This window comes from Macaca nemestrina, chromosome 3 (genome assembly GCF_043159975.1).
Source record: "Macaca nemestrina isolate mMacNem1 chromosome 3, mMacNem.hap1, whole genome shotgun sequence".
Lineage (NCBI taxonomy): Eukaryota > Metazoa > Chordata > Mammalia > Primates > Cercopithecidae > Macaca > Macaca nemestrina.
The window spans coordinates 29,126,128-29,151,952 of record NC_092127.1 but is presented as its reverse complement, the minus strand read 5'-3'; the positions used below and the strand labels follow the sequence as shown (position 1 = coordinate 29,151,952).

The following is a 25,825-nucleotide window of genomic DNA, read 5'->3' as shown; positions in this document are numbered from 1 at the left end:
TAATGGCATATTACTTTTTCTGTGTATGCTTAATAACCCAGGATTGGATGAAAATGACATAGATCAGGGCTACTAGAATATTTAACTTTGGAGAACCATTTAAAATACGGGGTTTTTTTAAATAAAGAATTATCTGATCCAAGTCTTCATTCTTTTTTGTGTTTACTTCACATTCTATATTTATCACTGAAGCATTTTTCACAGTGTATTAGACATATTTATTTATGTCCTATCTGAGCTGATAATAATAAGGCCCTTTTACTCCTAGTGTCCAACACAGTGCTTTGCATTATCTGCTTACTACTGGTTAACAATCGACCAGCTGAAAGAAAGTACTCTTGAGATTTTTATCATGATTGTTTCTGTCTAGGATTAATCTCTCAGGTCCCCACTGGGTTACAAAGGCAAAATCTGGAGTGAATTCATATGGTAGATTATAATGGAAGCATTTTTATGCTGAACAGTAGATACTGTATTCATTGAGATATCTAAAATATAAAGCTCTGCTGTTCAGTGTATTAGTCACTGTTAAGAAGATGCTCCTGAACACTTGAAATACAGTCAGTTCAAATTAAGACGTGCTTTAAAAGTAAACTATAACCTAGCATTTAAAGAATCAGTATGCAGGAAAATCCCACATATGTATTTAATATATCAATTGCCTGTTAAAATGAAAATATGTAGATATATTGAATTAAATAAAAAAGTCATCAAAAGCAATTTCTTTTAATGACTTTCTTTTAACTTTCTTTTTAACGTAGCTGCCAGAAAATTTAACATTATATATGTAGTTCTCATTTATGGCTCACGTTATATTCCTATTTGATAGTGTTGATATAGAAAATAATACTGAGCTAAAATTTATAGCTGTCTCTTTTATTAATATTCTTATTTTTAATAATAGTGTTAATTTTCTCTCTGGTATCTTGGATAATCCAATTCCCAAGCATTACTAAAGAGTTTTCAGAGTTTCCATATTCCTCACATGACATCCCACATAACACATTCATTTTTTACACTAAATTCATTAAAATAATTGCTAGAATTATAATGAGTATCAGAGTCCAATTATTTAATTATATGCTGAATTAATATTATTCTCCAATTAATTTCCTATGTGTTTGATATACTTCAGTTTCAGCATTTTGTTCCTCTAAGTCATTGAATTTCTAATTACAATCTATAGGAAGGTTGCGATCACTCAGAAAAACGTTTATTCCTGCCCAGAATGATAAGTATGATATCTTTTTAACATAACAATTTTTAAATGTATTAAAGATAAATTTAAATAACTTAATACCATTTATTGATCATTTCTATAATAAAATACACATTTATAAATTTTATTTATGAGAAGTAACCAGGGCAACATATATAAAAAGAAATATTTATGTAACTAAACACCACCATAAAATTACAGAAGACTCTACTTTCAGTAAGTAGTCTGCAATACTTTTCATAGATACTTACAATGTTAAAAAAAAAAGTTCTATAAATTCATGTCATATAGATGAAAAAATGTTAGCTGTTTTATGAAAGAATGTATCATATTTGTTTCTATATATGTGTATTTGTTTCTATATATGTGTATATATATATAACGCTAATTATGTTTAGCGTTGCTACCACTGCTGTGAAAACTGAATTTATATATTGGAAACAATAATCTGAAACTTACTGCTAGAGTTTCATAATATATCTTAGACCCAACTTCCATTTCCCTTACACTTGCCATCTGTCTATAATGCTGTTAAGGCTGTCCAAAATGCTTTGACGCCATGAAAGAAACCATAAACAGGCAACAGAAACAATTCATGAAGACACTTTTGAATACATAATTCAGACACATTCAAAGGAATCCTCATTTTCTTATATTTTTATACTTCTCATAATTTTTAGAAGAAAGTATCTATACCACTGAAGATATTACTCAGTTTATGTATCCTAAAAATTCTTCCAAGTTAAACAAATGACATGCACAATGAATTTTAATTTTACATTTATTTTTACCATAAGGAGTAGAGTTTTGTATAGAAATGTCCTCAACTTCGGTTAATAATGAGTTATTTAACAGCCTCAACACTGTTTACTGTTATTGAATATCAAGACTGTCACATGGATAATGATTTAGGTCTTCTCTTATATACCACTGGAAGCAGAGTGAAAGAATCCATTGCAACCAGAAATGTAAAGTTAATAACGAGAAGCAACCATAGAGAAAGGAATTATGGAAAAAATACAAATTTTCAAATACCTATCATAGTGACCATTTGTCTTAGTTGTAGCCATACGACATTTTTGACTACTTACCTTTATGTTTTGTATTTTTCACATTATGTATCTCATCTTCTCAAAGGTAAAGTCAGAAAACCATGTTTTCATGACCTCCTTGCAGGAAAGCTAGGTTTCACCCATCACAAGCATTTCTGCAAGACGTAGCAGCTAATGCTCTGTAAAAGATAATTGAATTAAATGGAGCCTCAGCCACTGGCCACTTCACTTCCAAGTATTTTTAACTCAAACTTAGCAATTATATTCAATCCACCTATTTATGTCTTACAAAAATGTTTTACAATTTTTTTTTTTTTTTTGAGACGGAGTCTTGCTCTGTCGCCAGGCTGGAGTGCAGTGGCACCATCTTGACTCACTGCAAGCTCCATCTCCCGGGTTCACACCGTTCTCCTGCCTCAGCCTCCTGAGTAGCTGGGACTACAGGCGCCCACCACCGCGCCCGGCTAATTTTTTGTATTTTTACTAGAGATGGGGTTTCACCTTTTTAGCAAGGATGGTCTTGATCTCCTGACCTCGTGATCTGCCTGCCTCAGTCTCCCAAACTGTTGGGATTACAGGCATGAGCCACTGTGCCCAGCCTACAATTTTTAACGTACAAAGATTTATCATATTTATATTTTGCCATATAAATTTTGTCAAATGTGGTGCCTCTTTTGTTTCTTGTAGACTAAAATTTAGAAATGTATATTTTATGGTAGAACTCAAAGAACACTACAGACATTTATCATAAGTGATCAGGAAAGCCAAGGTTCATGTCAGAGGAAAGAACATCACACATAGTTTTATCTGGAAAATTCTTACTTAGTAGATTTCATTTAATATTTGTACAGAGCAATTCAATTTAAAATACAATAAAAAGTCCTGCTGAAAAATATATTTTATTTTCTATCCTGAATGAGACTAAACATTTTGCTAATTGATCTGTATTACCAGTAGATTGCAATAGGAATTCAATAACTTGGAAGAACAAAACACTGACATTTGATAATATCAAATATGAGGGGAGCCATTTTGACAATAATTTTATTCTAAAAATTATTAAATAATTGGGTTATGACATTCTCATTTATAACAAATTTTAAATGTATAACATGTAGGAATTAAGTGCTATTATGTGCTATATCTTATGGAGAATTAGAATATTTTCAGTCACTCTTTTACATTGGATTATTAGAAAATTAACACTATTATTGAAAAATGTTACTATTACCAAAAAATAGTGTAACCACAAATTCTACTTTGGTATTATTCCCCACATCAGCATAGTCCAACAGAAAACATAATGTGAGTCACATACGTGAGCCCAGTATGCAGTTTCCAGCTTTGTAGTATCCATATGAAAAAAACGTAAAATAAAGCAGATGATACTAACATTAGTAATACATTTTATTTAACCCAATATATCTAACCTATATGCCTTTAAAATTTAATCAATATAAAATATTAGAAATTTTATGATTTTTTTTTTTGTACAAGGACTTCTAATTCCACGATTTATTTCACACAACACACCTCTATCTGGACAAGGCATATTTCAAGTTAAATAACATTATGCAGCTAGTGTCCACTGTTTTAGATGGTGTAGCATTTGCCATGGTAGACACATCCTCATAATCCAGATATATGTCCTTATTTTTGTGTATGGATTATTAATTATGAAATTCCTGTAGCACAAAAGAATTTCTGGGGGGAAAAAAAAACATGAAAGGGTTTAAGAAGGCTGGAGAGCTGAAAAGTAAGGGATGGCCTTTGTTCCCCACAGAATCACTTGATTTTGATCTGAGGCCATACTAATAAAGAATTAGCAGGCAGTTACTTTTGCAACAATCTGGGCTAAATAACGAGGCCTTTGTGGAATGAAGAATCCTTTTCTCTCCAGTTGTACATGGAACTCATTACTCTCTACGACCCCAAAGAATTGAAGCTATAGCAGTATCAAGGAATTACCTTATTATTTAAAACCATGAAAAAAGTATTATCTTCACAAGGGCCAGAGAAACATCTTCATGATATAAGAAAACAAAACAAAAACAGGAGCTGGAACAGAAAAGGAAGAGCAGGGCGGACCTATAGTCAAGACCATAACTGACAGGTTGGTTGAAGAGATACGGTCAGGAATTCAGTGTGACATCAGATGAGAGGAAGGATGCGGCATTTTGATGTGACAGTCTGACAGGTAGAAATCCCCCTAAGAAGAATGTGAGGAACATTAAGTACCTATATACTTATGCTGTAGGTATTTGACACTAAATAGCAACTTTTTATATTACTCATATAATAACAGTAAATTGAGTATTGGGGAATGGTTTTATTTCAAGTACCAACATTAATGTATCTCCATTTCTGTAATTGATCTTATTTAAATACAGTAACAGTGTATCCTGGAAGATAGTTTGATGTTGCTGAAGCAGTACTCATTTATAAAAGTATTTGTAAACGAGTAACACCAAACTAAAGATAACATGGCACATGTATACATATGTAACAAACCTGCAGGTTGTGCACAGGTACCCTAGAACTTAAAGTAAAATAAAAATAAATTAATTAAATAAAATAAAAAAAAGAACACATTGACAGCAAACGTAGAGAAGTGATAACAGTGGCACATTCAAGAGTTGTCTGTACACGGTGAAACCCCGTCTCTACTAAAAAATACAAAAAACTAGCTGGGCGAGGTGGCGGGCGCCTGTAGTCCCAGCTACTCGGGAGGCTGAGACAGGAGAATGGCGTAAACCCGGGAGGCGGAGCTTGCAGTGAGCTGAGATCCGGCTACTGTGCTCCAGCCCAGGCGATAGAGCGAGACTCTGTCTCAAAAAAAAAAAAAAAAAAAAAAGAGTTGTCTGTGTGAAAAGATGAGGTAGTGTGACCACAAGTATGAGATATTAAAACAGATGAAATCCTTATGTCAACAAGACAGCCAAGCTCTGGCTTGTTTACAAAAATTGATGGTGAGAGTCACAACCTGGCAGTAGTTTTAATAATGAGGATTTATATTTTAAGTGAGGCTTTGAGAAAATACGAGTCAAACAAAAGCATGAGAGACAGCATTACTTAATAGAAAAATAAGGTCCAAGTAAGGTTCCGAATTGATTATTAATCAATGGGCAACATTCTATGAACTAGCAGCCACTACAAATCCTATAGACAGACGATTCCGTGCAAGAATATTCAAAACATGACTTATAATACTAACATCTTCAAGTGCTGGAGAACTGTTAATGGAAACAAATATAGACACTCCTTGAATATAATGTGTTGTCTTCTGGGTAATTAGTTCCACATTAAAACGATATGGTTTGAAAATCATTGTTCTATAGAAAGAGTACCAAAATGCTATTCCTGTCTTGATCCCAAGACATTCATGAATGTCAAAACCCGTAATATTTAAAAGAGAAAAGTATGTACAATGTAAAACATAAATATTTCTAGTCATAAGAAAGTAGTAACTTTAAGTAACTCATGTTTTCTTTAACTCAGTGAAAATTCAGTGAGCATTTCCTGCCTATACAGGCTATGAGTTAAGTTTTGTAAGGTAAACAACAATGAATAAATTTGTGATTCTAGCTTCAAGGGCTTTATTTCATATAGCACATAAATAAATATATCTCATCAATTGATTCATAAAAGCATATAAAAAATTAAAGTGTGGAAAATGGAGCATTTATATAAATCATAACAGGGCAAATCATTAGCTTTTGCTTCCTTTTTACCAGCCTGACTAGGTACTATCAAGCAAGCAGAGAGAAGTGAGGCTCCCTGGGATAACATAAGGGTGATACCTTCTGTCGATGATTTGGAGCTGCAAGGTGGAGAAATGCAGCCAAAGCCGGAATGGCAAACAATCATCCTGTTTTGCTTTCCGACTAACTGGTACAATACTAACTTTATGGATAACTGTTATGGAGATAATTGTAGGCATAGCAAAAAATATTAATAACCAATTACCCCTGTACTATCTTCAGATTTGGGCTCTGAAATAGTGATATCTTGCCTCTGCTGCAGTCTAGGGTAATAAGCATGTACTATCACAGAATGAGAGGAGGGAAAGTCAGAAATAGATAAAGAATTTCAGAACTGCAGAAAAAGAAACAAAAAGGCCTGTGATAAGAGGACTAACGGGATCATATTTTATTCATATAATACTACACTGCACTGTAAGTTTCAAGTTTTGCACAAATTTTGTGCAATTCATCCTTATTTTTTTCTCTATTAGAAAGTAAAATGAAACCTTCAAAAATTGTTGAAAATTTTTAGGATTTAGAAGAGTTTCCTTGGGGATGTTTTGCCAAGCATCTTTGGGAATACTATTGGAAAAGCATTCATTAAATGGCTTGAGAAAGTAAAGAACATAACCTAATTTGTTCTTCTTTTTACCTCTTTTTTAAATAGTCCTCTAGAAACTGAAAGTATTACTGACTTAATAGCTGGTCTTTCTTCTAAATTTAATCCTGTGATATATTTTTGTATATATTTTTGGGCAACCCATGTTAATTTATATTCCTGCTTATATAAGTGGTCTCAGCAAGTCGGTAAGTATAATTGGATGAGCACTGTATGGATCTCTCTAATTAGAATTTTCAGTAAGTTGAACAGGAACTGCTTCTACTCTGATATGCATGTGTAATTTCCACTAAAGTGAGCAAGCATAACTAAGGACAATGTTTTCCCCTTTGAGCACTTTGAATTCTATGCACTCCAGATGCTACGGAAACTCCTATGACTATTCCCTTATTCAAGCTGTTGATTTGTCATGGCAATATAATTCCTTGTGAAATCACTTTTGTTTGTTTAAATGAAGTTTTAGACCCCTCCAAAGTAATATAAGTTCTGCTTATGGAGGCGTTAACTTTTCAGTGATGGAAGAAATATTTGTTAAGTGAAATGAAAATACTTGTCAAGGCCATCCTGCTTCTAGTTTGATGATTCTGGACAGGATGCTGATACTAGCTGGCGGAAAGATACGAACATCTCTGCAGATTAAAATGCAAATTTTATTGCTGAAAACAGCAATACACAGAAAGGCCATAGAGCCTTTTAGCTTTTTTGACAGCAGCTTGCAGAACCAGTGCACTGAATCACTCAATATCTTTAAGTGTCTATCCTATTCTGGAACTCTAATAAACATCTGCTCATACTGTGCCCATGCCAAGTTCCAGTTTTAAGAATATACAAGCCTCAACATTAAATAACTGTTAGGCGAGCACTTTCTGTGAGTAGATTGTGGTTAAATATGCTCTTAATTAAAAAAAGAAGGTGAGGTAAAGTAAAAGGTGACATACTATAGAAAATCATATGGAGATCTTAAGCCTTGGAAATATAATTCTGATGATGTAAAAAAATTACAATTGGGACTTGATTGATTTATACTGAATAAGAACGTTGTAGTGCATGCAACAAATGAAATATTTTAATTCTGAAAAGGAAACAAGAAATTAAGGGATTAATTCAACAAGCACGTATGACGTGATGCTTGTTACCATGGCCCCTACTAGTTTGAGAGGATACAGTGAGAACAGTAAAATAGTCTACACTTCAGACACTTAAGAGTTTAGCAGGGAGATACCCTCATAAACAACCAATTCCAGTAAAATACGGTAATACCTTGTTTTAAGGGTGCATTCTATGCCCAAGATTGATTACTGTTTTTGCAATCTCTTGATATAGAGAAGCCAAATTTTATTCTAACTTGGTCTTCAGTGATATGTATTCAGAGAAAGTGAAGTTAAGTAGATGATCATAAAATCTAATGCTGTCATCTTTTAATGACCTGTTGTGGTTTAGAATGCAGCAATTAAGAATACCAAATTTGCTCTTGGACAGGGTTGGAAACTTAGTGATGAATTTAGGTCTCCCTTTTTCAGGCTTCATGCTGACTTAGACTTATTAAGGGGTAAACCCTGGTCACTTAAAGGAATAGTATGTTCACTCAGATACCCATTAATATATTACTTTTTTTTTTTTTTTTGCAACGGAGTCTCTCTGTGTTGCCCAGACTGGAGTGCATTGGCTATTCACAGGCATGATCTCACCACTGATCAGCACAGGAGTTTTGACCTGCTCCGTTTCTGAGGTTAATATATAATTTAATGGAAAATATTACTTCTGGAGATTACCATTAGTATCATTATTTTTGAGAAGGAGTCTCACTCTGTTTCCCAGGCTGGAGTGCAGTGGCGCTATCTTGGTTCACTGCAACCTCTGCCTCTGCCAAGCAGTTCTCCCACCTCAGCTTCCCAAGTAGCTGGGATTACAGGTGCACGCCACCATGTCCGGCTAATTTTTTGCATTTTTAGCAGAGATGGAGTCTTATCATGTTGGCCAGGGTCTTGAACTACTGACCTCAAGTGATCACCTGCCTTGGCCTCCCAAAATGCTGGGATTACAGGAGTGAACTACCACACCCATCCACTTCTAGAGATATTAAACTCATTCTTTTCATTCCCTCAAATTACATACTTAGATGACTTTAATTTCAAATATATAGAATACCTTATTGTTGCCATATGTACTTCATAAAATATTGTATTCTCCACAATAGCAAAGACTTGGAATCAACCCAAATGTCCATCAGTGACAGACTGGATTAAGAAAATGTGGCACATATACACCATGGAATACTATGCAGCCATAAAAAAGGATGAGTTCATGTCCTTTGTAGGGACACAGATGCAGCTGGAAACCATCATTCTCAGCAAACTGTCGCAAGAACAGAAAACCAAACACCGCATGTTCTCATTCATAGGTGGGAATTGATCAATGAGATCACTAGGACACGGGAAAGGGAACATCACATACCGGGGCCTATTATGGGGGGAAGGGGGAAGGGATGGCATTGGGAGTTATACCTAATGTAAATGACGAGTTGATGGGTGCTGATGTGTTGATGGATGCAGCACACCAACATGGCACATGTATACATATGTAACAAACCTGCACGTTGTGCACATGTATGCTAGAACTTAAAGTATTAAAAAAAAAAAATTAAAAAAATACCGTATTCTCCCATGTACTTCAAAACTTTTACTTTCTTCTGAACTTTGAACAGTGTAGTCAAAGCTAAGTTGGCTATAGATAGTTTAATATGTATCATATTTATATTAATTTTTATTAACCAAAATAATTATAGGTTACTATAAGCAATTCATATATCAATTTAATATGGCTGGGCAACATGTAATTGTAAATGTATGTATGTAAAAAAAATCCTTTATTTTGAATACAAATAAAAATGATTAGAAAAGTTTTTTTTATTATTTACTCTTAAAATGTATTTATGCCTCCACTTTTCTTTATCACTTCGAATAACCTAGAGGTAATTGTATTTGCCTTATCTTTAATTTCATTCATGAGGGCTTTCTTCCTGTCTCTTTCTCTTCTTTTATCTCTAACTTTGATAGAGGATTTAAGCTATATTTTACACAGCATAAGTAAGTGTTCTTAATACACACCTGACATTTCCGTACAGCATTCTTTGTTGCCAATATTTTTATTATATCACCACTGATTCTGGAAAATATAAAACATATATTAAATTTTACAGATCCATTTATAATTTACATGTAACATAAATTATTTCATGTGTATTCTGGACAGAGTGGCTAGAAAACAAATGCATATGAAGGCTATTATTGTTTAATAGCTAAGAATATGTATCTTCCCTTTACATGTGGAAAGAGGCACTATGAAAGATAAGATTACTGGATATTTACCAGTAATCTGAAGAAAGAAAATGACATAAATGAATCATAACAAACCAATGCTGACTTAGTATTTTTACTCTGAGAGAGAGTTCAAATATTAAAACTTAACAAATGTCGTCCTTATGCATTAAAGACAATAGTAAAAAAAAAATTCATGAATGTATTTGTTGGTTGCGGTATAACCCAGCTCTCTCTTAATGGTTTTTGTAATTAAAACTGTTGAATAAATGAAGGTATGTGGCCAATAAGTGGTCATGCATGTCAATGAGAGCTGGGCCCATGGTCATTGGCCAGTATTTATGGGAGTGAAAAGGCTTCAAAAATATAGTCCTTCATCTAAAGATCCTTCTATGAAATTTTTTCAAATCAAGGATAAAAAAGAGTTAGAGAGATTTTACCAATTTTGGGATTCTCATATGTGTGATATTTAAAAAGGGTTATGTGAGGATCTTGTATATGTCTATTCAAATCTAAGAGTTGGAGAAGAAGCATACACAGACATGCTTCTCACATCCCACACACACTTACATTCAGGTAGTCATGGCCTCCTTTGATATTTTCCCCTCTAAATCTTTTATTGATCATTTAAAACTCAGCCTCAATGTTCTGTTTCATCCAACTGATCTGATTGAAAAGAGGAACGAGGCCAAGCATATCATTAGCCAAGAATTCATGGTTCCGATGCCACCAGAATAAGCCTGGTCACATTCCAACCACTGCCACTCTAATCACATCGTTGTTGCAAGTCATTGACAGGGTATAATGAACACACGGCTGATACGCTTTGAATGATAATTCTTTCATCTTTGTCTTAGGGATCCAAAGGCTGTTCATTTTCTCTGAAAAAGCATCTCTTACAAAATTCTGTAGTTGTAATATCCATTTTGAAACTACACGTTATTATATCTAGGACATAAAATATATGATATTTTAAAGTAAATTCTGAGGGGATATGTGCCATTATGGCATTTTATCATAATTTGGCATCTATTTGCTGAATTATGAAGATTCAATACTATTAATCCATCTAATAAAAATAATGTACAGTTGAACTGGGTAAACAATATAAACATGGGTATAAAAGATATGTATTCTTATATTTTTAAAAGGCAATGCAGAAAAAGAGAATTTGTCAAAAAACAATACATTGTAGGCAAGGTGGTGATGTAAATAATTTAAAAATAATAATACTATACATCATATTTATATATTATTTATATATGGCATTTGACATTTATTGAATTCTTACTGTTTACCAGTCACTGGACCAAGCTCTTTGTATCATTTTACCCTGATGTATTTATAAAATATTTATAAAAACTGTATAAGTTACGTAAGTCCTATAAATTCACATCTGGAGTGATTATCCTGTAACCCTGTAATAAAAGGCCAAAAAATACTTTTGCAAAGGTAAAAAATTTGAACTGTGTTGTTAAGCGTCTGATTACTAAGACCTAAAATTTCCATCATTCCAAAGTATAGAAAAGTACATCATAAATAACATAGTTTTAGGGAAAAATGTGGCAACAAATTTGTGATGACATGATTTAGAAAATATGGACAACATCAGTTTGGCAACTGGGAAATGGTGAATGCAGTGGCTGGAAATGGGTAGAATTTAGAAATAAAGTTTGCAGACGGTTTTGTGCACTTAGCTAAGATTGCTAAATCTTATGTGCTGCTTAATATATACCAGACACTCTTTGAAAGACTGTATATATCAGAAATAATAATGCATTTTATAATTACAAGAGTCATATGAGATGGGGCTTTTATTATTCCCATCTTATAATGGATAATATTGAATCCCAGAGTTTGACTTGCCCAGGATCATAAAAGTAGTAAGAGACTAAGTATTTGGATTTTTTCAGTAGGTAATGGTGAGTCATGGTCTCTTACCATGTTGTGTAGGAGAGTGAGATATTAAAGTTCAAGATTATTAAGTTTTGAGACTAGTAAAATGGGAGAATAATGTTACCATTGATAAAATAGGAAGTCAAAATGGGAATCCAATGGGGAGAACTGAACTGAAATAGTATGCTTTCTTCGGCATTTTTAGAAAGCGAAAGAAGCAGGATAACTTTCTCAAGGGCACTATTATGAAAATTGAATCAAGACTTGCTCGTTTGTAAGTTTTAATTGTATTTGACTTTCTACAAAGACAGGGTCACCATAAGAATATTAAAAGGTTCTTCATAGAGGTGGTTCTGGATGATACATTATTAGAAATCATCTATAGTTTACCTGTGTCAAACTTTGAAACCTAGCCAAGTTATTTACATAGTCTTCAGTTACAGAGTGGGAACACAGCCCTGGGAGAGGTAGAAAAGGAAGAAGATCCTGGTAGCATATTTACACTAAGAACAATAGTCATTTATGTATTATTTTTCAATTGTTGAAAGGATTGCATGCTAGAGTGTTGGCTACGCATGTGTGCAGGTCCTGTGGCAGGGGCAAAGTTATCTGTGAAGAGAGAATCTCTAGTGTATGTCTGGTCCTGAGACTTACAAATATCATGCCTGGAACATCTGACTTATGTACTCAATATCTTCATTTTTAACATAAATTATTTCAGAGATTGCTGGATTATCAATTAAATGAGATATACATGTAAATATACTTGTACATTACTTTATAAATATACTGAGTTCTATTATAAGCCCATTTTCAGTGGGTGACCAGTGTAAGCAGCAGACAGACACATTAAACAGCATGGGAGTGTGCAGTATTGATGTTCTCTTTGCAAGATGAAGGAAACTGATCTCATTACGGCACAAGGTTGATTAATTGCCTGGGCTTTGAATTACACAATATAGAATGAAGGCAGCATTAGGTGAATCCACAGTCGTATTTAATTTTTGTTTTTTAGAAAGTTGTCTAGATCACCTCCACATTTTATTTTACAGAAAAGCAGTTTAAAATAACTTATTTTCTGCACTGCCTTACTAGCAGATGAAAAAAAAATAAAAAGAAAACCATGTGTATAGGTGAGGCTCTGTGTGTGTGCCTACCAAGCTTGTTGGTTAATCAAAATAAGTAATTAATTCTTTCTGTAATCTCATTCTTTCAACTTGGCCACCTATTTTCTTAATATTTCATTTACTGCTACTTTTAATTATTTTATTGCAGCACACTTATATTAAGTTGCTCTTTGATATCACTACTACTTTAGTAATTTCTATCTGATCTAAAATGTTTATTGTCTATTGTATCTTATTCAGAACTCTCCAACTGGGACTCTGTATAATTCAGAATTAATTATAAAAAAGGTATTGTAATGTCAGAACTCACATCCTTAAAAACACAATGCCTATCCCGGCCAGAATGCCTTTGGAGAAATGTCCTTGACAACTACATTATCAAACAACATCAACTGGGTTGGCAAAGGTTAAGACTGACAATTACCTCTGGTTGCTGCTCAAATGGCCACTGTGCATCCTGGCATTTTATTTATCTTATTTCAACAGAATGAGAGTTTAAGTACACAAAGTAATTACCTGAAGGCTGAACAGATTGGAGTGGACATTGCATCCTCATCAGAATTCAGTAGCCGTGTAAAAGAATGCGGATAAGCGCAGAATGGACAGGGATAAATGACTGGCACAGAAAAAGAAAACTCCATGTTGTTCTTTAATTGATATGAAAAAGAAGGGATGAGAAGGGATGGTGCCATCTTAAGCTTTGTTTTTTCGCCACTTTTTAGGTTGGCATATGAATATAAACTTAATTCCTTTGAAGATTTCTAATTGTCATTCATGTAGTCTAAAAGAACCAGGTCCGGTCAGAAAGGAAAAAAATGGAAAAGGCACTTCCACATACCCTTCTATAAACTTTGTCACTATGTTGTTATTCAAAAACATAAACTCCAGCATTAAAATGACATCACAAAAGGGGTGCACCAGCCATCACACTTGACCTATATGCAGTTGTGCCAGAAAATATAGCTATATTTTTAATAAAGATCCTTAACATAGTCTCTCAGGTGATTAAATGAGAAAGATTTCTGGAATAAATTCAGCATCTATTAAAAGAAAACAGATGTTTTTATATTTATTCAGACTTGGATTAACACCAAATTCTTTGCATGTGAGCCTGAGAATAATATGTACTGCACTTTATTTCCCAGAATAATAAAAAATGTTGACAAGTAGAACAAGTATTAAACACAAGTATTTCTTATAGGGAATTCTTTGTATTTGTCATAAATTTATTTATGAGGAACTCTCACTAATTTAGGAGCCTAGAAATAATTTGAATAGATAAAATTAAATGTAGGGGCCAGGCCTAGTGGCTCACGTCTGTAATCACAGCACTTTAAGAGGCCGTGGCAGGCAGATCACGAGGTCAAGAGGTGGAGACTATTTTGGCCAACATAGTGAAACCTCATCTCTACTAAAAATACAAAAAGTAGCTGGGTGTGGTGGCGCATGCCTGTAGTCCCAGCTACTCGGGAGGGGAGAATGGTTTGAAACTGGGAGGTGGAGGTTGCAGTGGGCTGAGATCATGCCAATGCACTCCCGCCTGATGACAGAGTGAGACTCCATCTTAAAATAAATAAATAAATAAATAAATAAATAAATAAATAAATAAATAAATGTAGGAAATTATTGGAGAAGAACTATGTGAATGGGTTAATTTATACTTTCTCAGAATGTATGTTATAGGTTTATAACAAATGGTGGAAAGTATACATATGTAAATTCTTTGCAGGATTCATAGCAATAGAATGAAAATATAACTGAAACGGAATAAATATCTATTAATACAAGATTGCTAAATAAAATATGGGATAACCATAAGATGAAATAACATATAACCCTAAAAATATGAACGGCAATTTATGTGCAGTTAGCCAGAGAAGACTTTTATCATTCATACTTATTGTAGAACAGAGTGTTTAGTATAATCCTAAATGTGTTCAAATAATAAAGTTAACCAAGTTAATGATTACAAATTTAAACATAAATATTAAATCCAGAAACTGATTTCCTCTATGAATTAATAATGACAATAGATGTAGGGAAGAACCTTTTAACATTTTCCTTACGCTCTTCTATAAAGTTTAAAAATTTAAGTATGATAAAGTACTATGTTTATAAAATAAGATGTTTGGTTTTTAAAGAAACCTACTCCATTTCACTTCACCCCTAGTTGTGTCCATGTCTCATAAATCTGGCTTTTTATGTTTTTAGTCATTAAAAAAATCCATAATGTTCTTTGAGGAGATATTACAAAGACTTCCTATATGGTTCTTTATATTATGTTGACAACAAACACATTTTTTGTAAGAAAATTTCTGTATCTAATTCACTTGATCGAGAAACTGATTTCTGGTAAAAAAAAATGTTAATGTTTTAAGTCAATCAGAACACGGTCATGATACACATTCTGCTTATATCTCTCTTGAAGAATGTGTTTAATGATTTTTGTGACGATTACCCTAAAAGCATTTTCAACTTCCTAAATTATTTAGCTTAATATTGTTTTAAATTTAATAGCTGTTTTTATGATCTGCATTGTAAAATGCTGCATAAATAATGATATAAAAATCATTCGTATTTTAGATTATTTAATTAAATGGAGATATAATTAAAATGACCATTGTACAATATGAATAGATTCCCATTTTAGCTTGAGTTTTAGTCTTCTTATTTGTTCCTGTGATTATAAGCCTTCAACTATTTAATACAGAAACGATATTATTTATTGATAAAATACTGTTATTTATTGAATAGGCTCTACATCTAAATCTACATGGAAGAGAGTAATGTACAGTTTTCAAACATTAAAAATAGTTTTGGAAAGACATTCAAGTTCTTTAAATTACACCAAGTAAACATTTATCTTTTATTAATTTTTCTCTCAAAATTACTGGACAAATGAACAAACAGCTATATGGTATACATTGTTGAAAAGTTTGGTCCAAGTTTTAAAGATATTAAAGATACAGATTCAAAATATCCGTGGACTACTTCAGGAGACTCCCATTCTGTCTTTTGCAATGAGATTCATGGTGACACACTTACTGCAAATGGGGAAGTTTGAGGGAGATCTGTTTTGTAGTACTCTTTCATTTTATAAATCTTAGCTTTGGGGGACTGTGAACTAATGGAGATATTCAATAAGCAAAGAAAAATGTGAAATTGAAGGCATGAAAGAAAATCAGAGTTGAGATGCATTGCAGCCCTGAACGTGTTTGGATCACCAAATGTAAAGCATGTAAAGAAAAAAGAGTAGAAAAATAAGGTATCAAGGTTTGAAAAGAAGCCCAAAAAGAGGAGGAAGGCTGAGTAAATAAAATTCTAGAGAGAGTTTCATCATGGCAATCAAGAGAGGATAAATTTTACAAAGGTATAATATACAACATTGCCAAATGCAGCAGAGAACTTTAGAAACAGACAAAAAATGTTTGTGAATGATACACAGACCTCATTTTCTTTCTTTTTTTTTTTTAAGTGGAAATGAGTAAAACATTTTTGTTTGTTTGTATTCTATGATTTCTGCTATATAAAATATATAACAAATATGACACTCAAAACATATGTTTAATAACACTGGTTAAATGAGTTAAAAACAAAACAAAAAAGTCTTATGACATCATAAAGATGGTATGCATGTATCTTTTTCCATTTACTTTAATATTTCTTTTTTTTTATTTCCCCTTACTTTTGTTTTCTCTTTTTTTTAAATTTATTTATTATTATTATACTTTAAGTTGTAGGGTACATGTGCATAACGTGCAGGTTTGTTACATATGTATACTTGTGCCATGTTGCTGTGCTGCACCCATCATCATTTTCTTTCTACCTATTTATTATTAAGTAATATTTATAAAGCTCTTGGAACAGTAACCTGTACTTAGTAAATCCGTGGAAGTGTTTGATAAATAAAGGTACAATGATTTAGAATTAGAGAGGTGACAGGTGACTTCTGTGATAAGCAGATCCAGTAGAAGTTAGATTGGATTGAGGACTAAAAGCAGAGACAGCAAATACATGCCTCACTTTTGAAAACATTTTGTATACAACAAAAAGAGAAAGAGGTCTAAGATTTCTGTCCCAGAAAAGAGAATTAATGGTTTACAAAGGTTTGGTGATAAAAGGTTGAGTGTTCATACATGACAACCCAAATTTTATCAGTTAAATTGATTTTTTTAAAAAGGGTCATCTATGCTGGAGACCTAAGGCTTGAATTCAGTGGTAAAGGAATAGAAACATGATTGGATGCAATTAGTTTTCTACAAATGAGATGCAAAAAAGAAAGAAAAAAAAGTCCTATTGTCAATAAGGGGCCTGAGAGTATTGCCTTTTTTTTTTTTTTTTTGAGGCAGAGTCTTGCTCTGTCGCCCAGGCTGGAGTGCAATGGCGTGGTATCAGCTCACTGCAACCTCCACCCCTGAGTTCGAGTGATTCTCCTGCCTCAGCCTCCTAAGTAGCTGGGATTACAGGGATGCATCACCACGCCGGGTTAATTTTTTTTTTTTTTTTTTGGTTTGTTTGTTTGCTTCGAGACGGAGTCTTGCTCTGTTGCCCAGGCTGGAGTACAGTGGCGCGATCTCAGCTTACTGCAAGCTCCGCCTCCCAGGTTCACACCATTCTCCTGCCTCAGTCTCCAGAGTAGCTGGGACTACAGGTTCCCACCACCACACCTGGCTAAGTTTTTGTGTTTTTAGTAGAGACGGAGTTTCACTATGTTAGCCAGGATGGTCTCGATCTCCTGACCTCGTGATCTGCCCGCCTCGACCTCCCAAAGTGCTGGGATTACAGGCGTGAGCCACCGTGCCTGGTCAAGAGTATTGCTTTTATCATCTGAATCTGTCTTGAAACTTCTGCTTGTCCCTTGTGAGGTGAGTGAAGGAGAAAATTTTCCAGTCTCAGTTGTGGGTGTGTACAATCATGTTAGTCGATTTGCTGTTGCAAGTATAGTACTTGTGTCCTCAGTTAACACTGAGGAAGTCAAAGGAGGCAAAACTATTTTAAATCTCTTTATTTGCCTCAAACAATTGCAACTAATAGTCTTATTTTTATGGTGGTAAAGTAGGTAAAAGAGATTTAGTGTCTAACCAAAGATCAATGTTACTGCCCCAATGTAGTTCGGGGCAGAAGCCTCCAGGGTCTCCTAATAGAATTTGTCAATGAATATTCTTTCATGGATAAGCCATTTGGTATGAAAAGGCATCACCTATGCTTTCATAAGGTTTGTTGTTTATTTTATTCAATTGTTCTATCGAAAAGAGAATACAAAGGAAAGTATTTTATACATGTGTAAAGTGACTAAGGAGATTTTGCTGGTAACAAATCTTCCTTCACAAAGTCTGTTTATTTATTTAGAGAATCAGAATTCATTATCTAAGCCTACACCTTTTTATGATGAACACTTATATATATACAGAAAATAGGACAAACTCTTCTAGCTCATGACTTACCGGAGGGAGGAAATACAATGTCACAATTGAGATGAAATACTAGAATAGAATGTTTTTTATATATGTGTTGGTAGTTTGGGCTACAAATGACACAGTCTATCATAAACAAGACAGTACAATTCATTGAGAAATAGCCAATAAAAGTTGCATAACACTTCATGGAAGGCTATAGTGAAATCTTGGGTGATTACATAACAGAGAACACAGTGCAAAACGTGGTTTGAATATTGGGAAAGCTTCTTAAAAACCCCACCTTCCTAAAGTAGATTATCTCGTAGAAATAAAAAGACGTCAACCTCTCCATAACCCTGAACATGAAATGAGAAATCTTACTAAAAATAGCTGCAGCTGCTTTTTCAAGAGAAGAAGAGGTGATGATACGGTAACAGATGCTCTGCTTCTCCCTCAGTGACAAACCATATTGGTGATTTCAAATAGGGCTGGCATCTCAAAGAAAGCAATTAAGTTCTTTCTGAATGATGGTGGTAAAGAAACCAAAGTAATTAGGACAGATTAAGCCAAAGAAAGATAACCATCTTCCCCAAACAGAGGTTGAAGTTACATGACCACAATTAGTCTGGCAGGAAAGAAAAAGTCATGCATATGGTCATGGGCAGCAAATATATGTTTATTTCATATAAAATGGTTATTAAAAGTATTTAAGATGGCATATGCAGTCACATCAAGAAAATATTTTTGGTCAGAGTATTTGCTGATGTTCTTTTATAATAGTTAAACAGTATATGGGCATGTTTTAAAGCTACTGTTCTAGAGAATTTAAAAACAATTACACTTTCTGTATATATGTACAACAGACTCAGATATTTTCTTAGTTTGAAATCTGTTTTCTGATATTGCAGACATATTATCTAGTTGAACTGTAGAAAGCCACTTTTTTTCACACATTTGCTTGTTTCTGCATTCCTGCTGGTCTGCTATTGTGACTTGGACTAACAACATCCAGAATAAAATTTGCTGGTGACATATACATCCAGAGACAATAATGTGTGTGTGCACATATTAAATTCCTTAAAATCATTAAAATTACTTAGTTCAGGCAGTACAGCCATTTATTACACCAAAAAAGTGACTCAGTCATAGAATTTTTTGACTCTTCTTAAAAACCAAAATTAAAGGTGCAAATGATTCTACGGGTCTTAAACTAGAATATTGAGGAGTTTAAAAAATATATATATGAGCTACTGTCAAATGTGCAGATTAAGAGACTGGCCTTCTTACTTCAACAGAGATAAAATTGTCAGTTACATTTTATCATGGCCAGCTTCAGATTGATATGAATAATTTGTACCTGTCAGAGAAGAGCAGACCCTTCTCTGACAATTTGCCCCTCCTCCACTACCACTTGCATGGGCCATTCTTCCTGATGGGACTGAAGATGCTAGACAATACTGATGTAATCCAAAAATATAAGCGTTAAACTTGAAACAATTTAGAAAAGCTAAACTAATAATCAAGGGACATAAACAATGATCACTGCTACTATCTCTTCCCACTCCCCTCTGTCACACACATTTTACATGCCTGGGCCCTTTGAATCCTAATGGAATAGAACAAGATTGAGACACATCTACATTACTGTGCAATACAGATAATGCCCATATCCAACGCTGAGTCTCTGAAACTGCATTTGAGTTCATATACGTTCTAATGCTTCACTATGTCCTCTAGTTCTGTCCTGTTCCATCTCATGCCAACATCATTGCAACCCACAAAACAGTAGATGCTAAAGGCAAGATTTCAAATGCTGTCTTTTAGAGACCACTTAAGTTTTCTTTTCATGACTCACTATTTATAGCACATAACAATATTGACACTAAATATTCCAAATACATCTGTTTTTCTTTTCTCTCTTTCAGAGCATTAAATTGAAGCCAAGGGAATGAAATAAACTCCAGAGAACAACAAGAGGAACTGAAATTGCAGGGTCATTAGAAGGCATCTTATTATTATTATTATTATTATACTTTAAGTTCTAGGGTACATGTACACAACGTGAAGGTTTGTTACATATGTATACATGTGCCATGTTGGTGTGCTGCACCCATTAACTCATCATTTACATCAGGTATATCTCCTAATGCTATCCCTCCTCCCTCAACCTGCCCCACGACAGGCCCCATTATGTGATGTTCCCCTTCCTGTGTCCAAGTGTTCTCATTGTTCAATTCCCACCTATGAGTGAGAACATGCAGTGTTTGGTTTTTTTCCTTGCAATAACTTGCTGAGAATGAAGGTTTCCAGCTTCATCCATGTCCCTACAAAGGACATGAACTCATCCTTTTTTGTGGCTGCATAGTATTCCATGGTGTGTATGTGCCATATTTTCTTAATCCAGTCTATCATTGATGGACCTTTTGGTTGGTTCCTAGTCTTTGCTATTGTGAATAGTGCTTCAAGAAACATATGTGTGCATGTATCTTTATAGCAGCATGATTCATAATCCTTTGGGTATATACCCAGTAATGGGATTGCTGGGTCAAATGGTATTTATAGTCCTAGATCCTTGAGGAATTGCCACAGTGTCTTCCACAATGATTGAACTAGTTTACCATCCCACCAGCAGTGTAAAAGTGTTCCTATTTCTCCACATCCTCTCCAGCACCTGTTGTTTCCTGACTTTTTAAAGATCGCCATGCTAACTGGTGTGAGATGGTATCTCATTGTGGTTTTGATTTGCATTTCTCTGATGGCCAGTGATGATGAGCATTTTTTCATGTGTCTATTGGCTGCATAAATGTCTTGTTTTGAGAAGTGTCTGTTCATGTCCTTCACCCACTTTTTGATGGGGTTGTTTGCTTTTTTCCTTGTAAATTTGTTTGAGTTCTTTGTAGATTCTGGATATTCGCCCTTTGTCACATGAGTAGATTGCAAACATTTTCTCCCATTCTGTAGATTGCTGGTTCACTCTGATGGTAGTTTCTTTTGCTGTGCAGAAGTTCTTTGGTTTAATTAGATCCCATTTGTCAATTTTGCCTTTGTTGCCATTGCTTTTGGTGTTTTAGAAATGAAGTCCTTGCTCATGCCTATGTCCTGAATGGTATTGCCTAGGTTTTCTCCTAGAGTTTTTATGGTTTTAGGTGTACATTTAAGTCTTTAATCCATCTTGAGTTAATTTTTGTATAAGTTGTAAGGAAGGGATCCAGTTTCAGCTTTCTACATATGGCTAGCCAGTTATCCCAGCACTATTTATTAAACAGGGAATCATTTCCCCATTTCTTGTTTTTGTCAGGTTTGTCAAAGATCACATGGTTGTAGATGTGTGGTATTATTTTTGAGGGCTCTGTTCTGTTCCATTGGTCTATACCTCTGTTTTGGTACCAGTAGCATGCTGTTTTGGTTACTGTAGCCTTGCAGTATAGTTTGAAGTCAGGTAGTATGATGCCTCTTTGTTCTTTTTCTTAGGATTGACTTGGCAATGTGGTCTGTTTTTTGGTTCCATATGAACTTTAAAGTAGTTTTTTCCAATTCTGTTAAGAAAGTCATTGGTAGTTTGATGGGCATGGCATTGAATCTATAAATTACCTTGGGCAGTATGGCCATTTTCATGATATTGATTCTTCCTATCCATGAGCATGGTATGTTCTTCCATTTGTTTGTGTCCTCTTTTATTTCATTGAGCAGTGGTTTGTAGTTCTCCTTGAAGAGGTCCTTCACATCCCGTGTAAGTTGGATTTCTAGGTATTTTATTCTCTTTGAAGCAGTTGTGAATGGGAGTTCACTCATGATTTCGCTCTCTGTCTGTTATGGGTGTATAAGAATGCTTGTGATTTTTGCACATTGATTTTGTATCTTGAGACTCTGCTGAAGTTGCTTATCAGCTTAAGGAGATTTGGGACTGAGACGATGGGGTTTTCTAAATATACAATCATGTCATCTGCAAACAGGGACAATTTGACTTCTTCTTTTCCTAGTTGAATATTTTTTATTTCTTTCTCTTGCCTGATTCCCCTGGCCAGAACTTCCAACACTATGTTGAATAGGAGTGGTGAGAGAGGGCATCCTTGTCTTATGCCAGTTTTCAAAGGGAATGCTTCCAGTTTTTGCCCTTTCAATATTATATTGGCTGTGGGTTTGTCATAAATAGCTCTTATTATTTTGAGATACATCCCATCAATACATAATTTATTGAGAGTTTTTAGCATGAAGGGCTGTTGAATTTTGTCAAAGGCCTTTTCTGCATCTATTGAGATAATCATGTGGTTTTTGTCTTTGTTTCTGTTTGTATGCTGGATTACGTTTCTCGATTTGCATATGTTGAACAACCCTTGAATCCCAGGAATTAAGTCCACCTGATCATGGTGGATAAGCTTTTTGATGTGCTGCTGGATTCGGTTTGCCAGTATTTTATTAAGGATTTTTGCATCGATGTTCATCAGGGATGTTGGTCTGAAATTCTCTTTTACTGTTGTGTCTCTGCCAGGTTTTGGTATTAGGATGATGCTGGCCTCATAAAATGAGTTAGGGGGGAATTCCCTCTTTTTCTATTGATTGGGATAGTTTCAGAAGGAATGGTACCAGTTCCTCCTTGTACCTCTGGTAGAATTCGACTGTGAATCTGTCTGGTCCTGGACTGTTTTGGTTGGTATACTATTAATTATTGCCTCAATTTCAGAGCCTGTTATTGGTCTATTCAGGGATTTCACTTCTTCGTGGTTTAGTCTTGGGAGGGTGTATGTGTCCAGAAATTTATCCATTTCTTCTAGATTTTCCAGTTTGTTTGCATAGAGGTATTTATAGTATTCTCTGATGGTAGTTTGTATTTCTGTGGGATTGGTGATGATATCCCCTTTATCATTTTTTATTGCAACTATTTGATTCTTCCCTCTTTCCTTCTTTATTAGTCTTGCTAGTGGTCTATCCATTTTTAAGAATAACTGTGTAGCAGAGAATGAGGACTCATATCAAAGTCTGGTTTGCTCACTCTTGGATTTTATGTAACTAAAATTTTTAGTATACTCAAACAAATATTGTCATCAATATGTTAATATTCATATTTATATTTTCATCGTGATGCAGAAGACGAAAACACTAAAGAGACTATTTGCTAATGCTGAAAATCTTTAGTATTAGATGAGAGTTATATTATACATAAAGTAAAAATGATATAAGCTAAGTATAACTGAAATGTCCTTTTAAGACCTGGGTTTTGTTTTAATCTAAAAATCAAATACAAATGTCATATGAATTCAGTGTGTAACTATGACAAAAAATATTTCGAGTTTAGGAAAATAAGCACATTGAGTGCTGTAGTATCTGGAATTTCAAGAGGTGTATATAATACTTTATGAGAAAGAGTTCTTTAAAGTCAAAAGAAGGGAAAATAATAATAATTTGAAGCTCAATAAATGAATTCAAATCCATCTGACACCTTCAATGTTTTTAACATCAGCAATTTCACTTATAAATTGTTTACTATGACTAATACATATATATATATATGTAAATATATACATATATTTTTTGAGGGGCAGAGTCTCGCTTTGTCATCCAGGCTAAAGTGCAGTGGCACTGTCTGGGGTCACCATAACCTCCGCATCCTGGGTTCAAGCAATTCTTGTGCCTCAGCCTACTGAAAGGCTTTGACTACAGGTGCACACCACTACAGCTGGCTAATTTTTGTATTTTTAGTAGATATGGGGTTTCTCCATGTTACTCAAACTGGTCTCGAACTCCAGTCCTCAAGTGATCCACTCGCCCTGGCCTCCCAAAGTGCAGGACTACAGGGGTGAGCTACTGTGCCCAGCCCATAAAATATGTCTTCTATCCTTATAAGTTTGGATTCCAGATGTGATGGCATAAGAATATGGCAGCAGTTCCATGTGAGACTGATGAAGTAAAATATTATGAAAATACATTGAGAAATATCAAATGCTGATTTTAATACAAAGACATGATTATTTTATAACCTAACTGACACCTAATATAGCTAAGTAAAATGATATTAAATTTACATGCCAAGTAAGGATATAGGCAGAATTTACTGCCTCAGGGTTTGCATCAGCTATTTTAAGATATTTGAACATTGATTAAAAATGTAAAACACAAAAATCCAAATGAGCACTTGGTATTCAATGTAGACAGGAAGGTAATCAAGCTGGTTTATTTTTTCAACATTTGGAATGATTGGAAGACACATGATGAGGGTAGTGGATAATTTGGAAGATATTAAGAGGATGAAAGTATTAGTTTTGATACACAGTTTAATTCATATTTATTAGAATAGAGTGGTGTGAAAAGAAATTAGTATATAGAAATATGTGTCTGCCACTTTATAAATCTGTCCTCAGAGTATTAGAACTGGATGAGAGTGGGCTGAAGTTACAATGAAGATAATTTTAACAAGATGAAAGCTTCACTAAAAGAGGAAAATTTATAAATGATCAAGCACATTCACAAATTTACAGAGTTTGGAAAACAAAAATGGTTTTGGTCCTCTTAATAGCAGAAGTGATTTTCAATTCACATCAAGTACCAACACATAATATCTCATATGGTTTATCACAACCCTCTATAAAAATGCTTCTGTAGATAAACACAGATATATCAAATTTGACATCAGCCCTCTAAACTTAATTAATAGAACACCATGAACCAAATTCTAGAGGAATTTGCTACTAATTGTCCAACCATGTAAGTGGATTGCAAACCATAATTTTGATTAACCATATTCTTTTTCCTGAATTGGAAGTGAATTGATATCCCCTGAAAAGGTAGGAACTTTGTCAGACAAACTTCACCATATTCCTTTCACTCAAGGACACAGTGACTGCAATAAGCAGGAAATAATTTAAACAAACCGGGCACCACTGCCCAGTTCTAATTTTCTGAGCTTGCCTGACCCAGAATCATACTTTATCCTCCTTTCACTGCCATCATTTTTCTTATTTTTTAATGTATGAGGGTATCATAACAAACAATGCATACAATTCAATAGGAAGTAGAACAAAAGGAAATGTGAAAAGCATCCTAAGTTGATTTGCCACCAAGAAGAAAATATTGACACCCTGGGCAACGTCAGGAATAACAATAGCAATACATGATAAGTGATGTAACCTTTCCCACAATACAGATGCCAAAGCACTGTAGCTGCATTTAAAGCATATCTGATGATCAGAAGAATGAGAACTCTGATCTCAGTTCCTAAGGTCAGCTGAGAAATCAATACATGCTAAGCATTACAAATTAAGCCAGGTTCCACATTAATTTAAGCTAGAGGTTTTCAACCATACCAGACACAAAGCAAATATATTATTATCCTGAAATAGTATCCATAGAAAATATAACCTATCTATGCACATTAAAAAAATCCTAACTATAGTATAGAGAATGAACAAATGTAATTATGAAAAATAAAATGTACTTAATATGCAATCTTTGACAAATTTTA

General features: G+C 34.2%; 1 long non-coding RNA gene across 1 annotated transcript in view; it reads right to left on the bottom strand.

The window, feature by feature from the left end:
• Positions 1–9,774: 9,774 nt before the first annotated feature.
• Positions 9,775–25,825, bottom strand: part of LOC105488647 (uncharacterized) — a 207,888-nt gene continuing 191,837 nt past the window's right edge. The window contains exon 3 of the long non-coding RNA XR_011620499.1: positions 9,775–9,798. This is a non-coding gene — a long non-coding RNA (uncharacterized lncRNA). The remainder of the gene's footprint in view (positions 9,799–25,825) is intronic.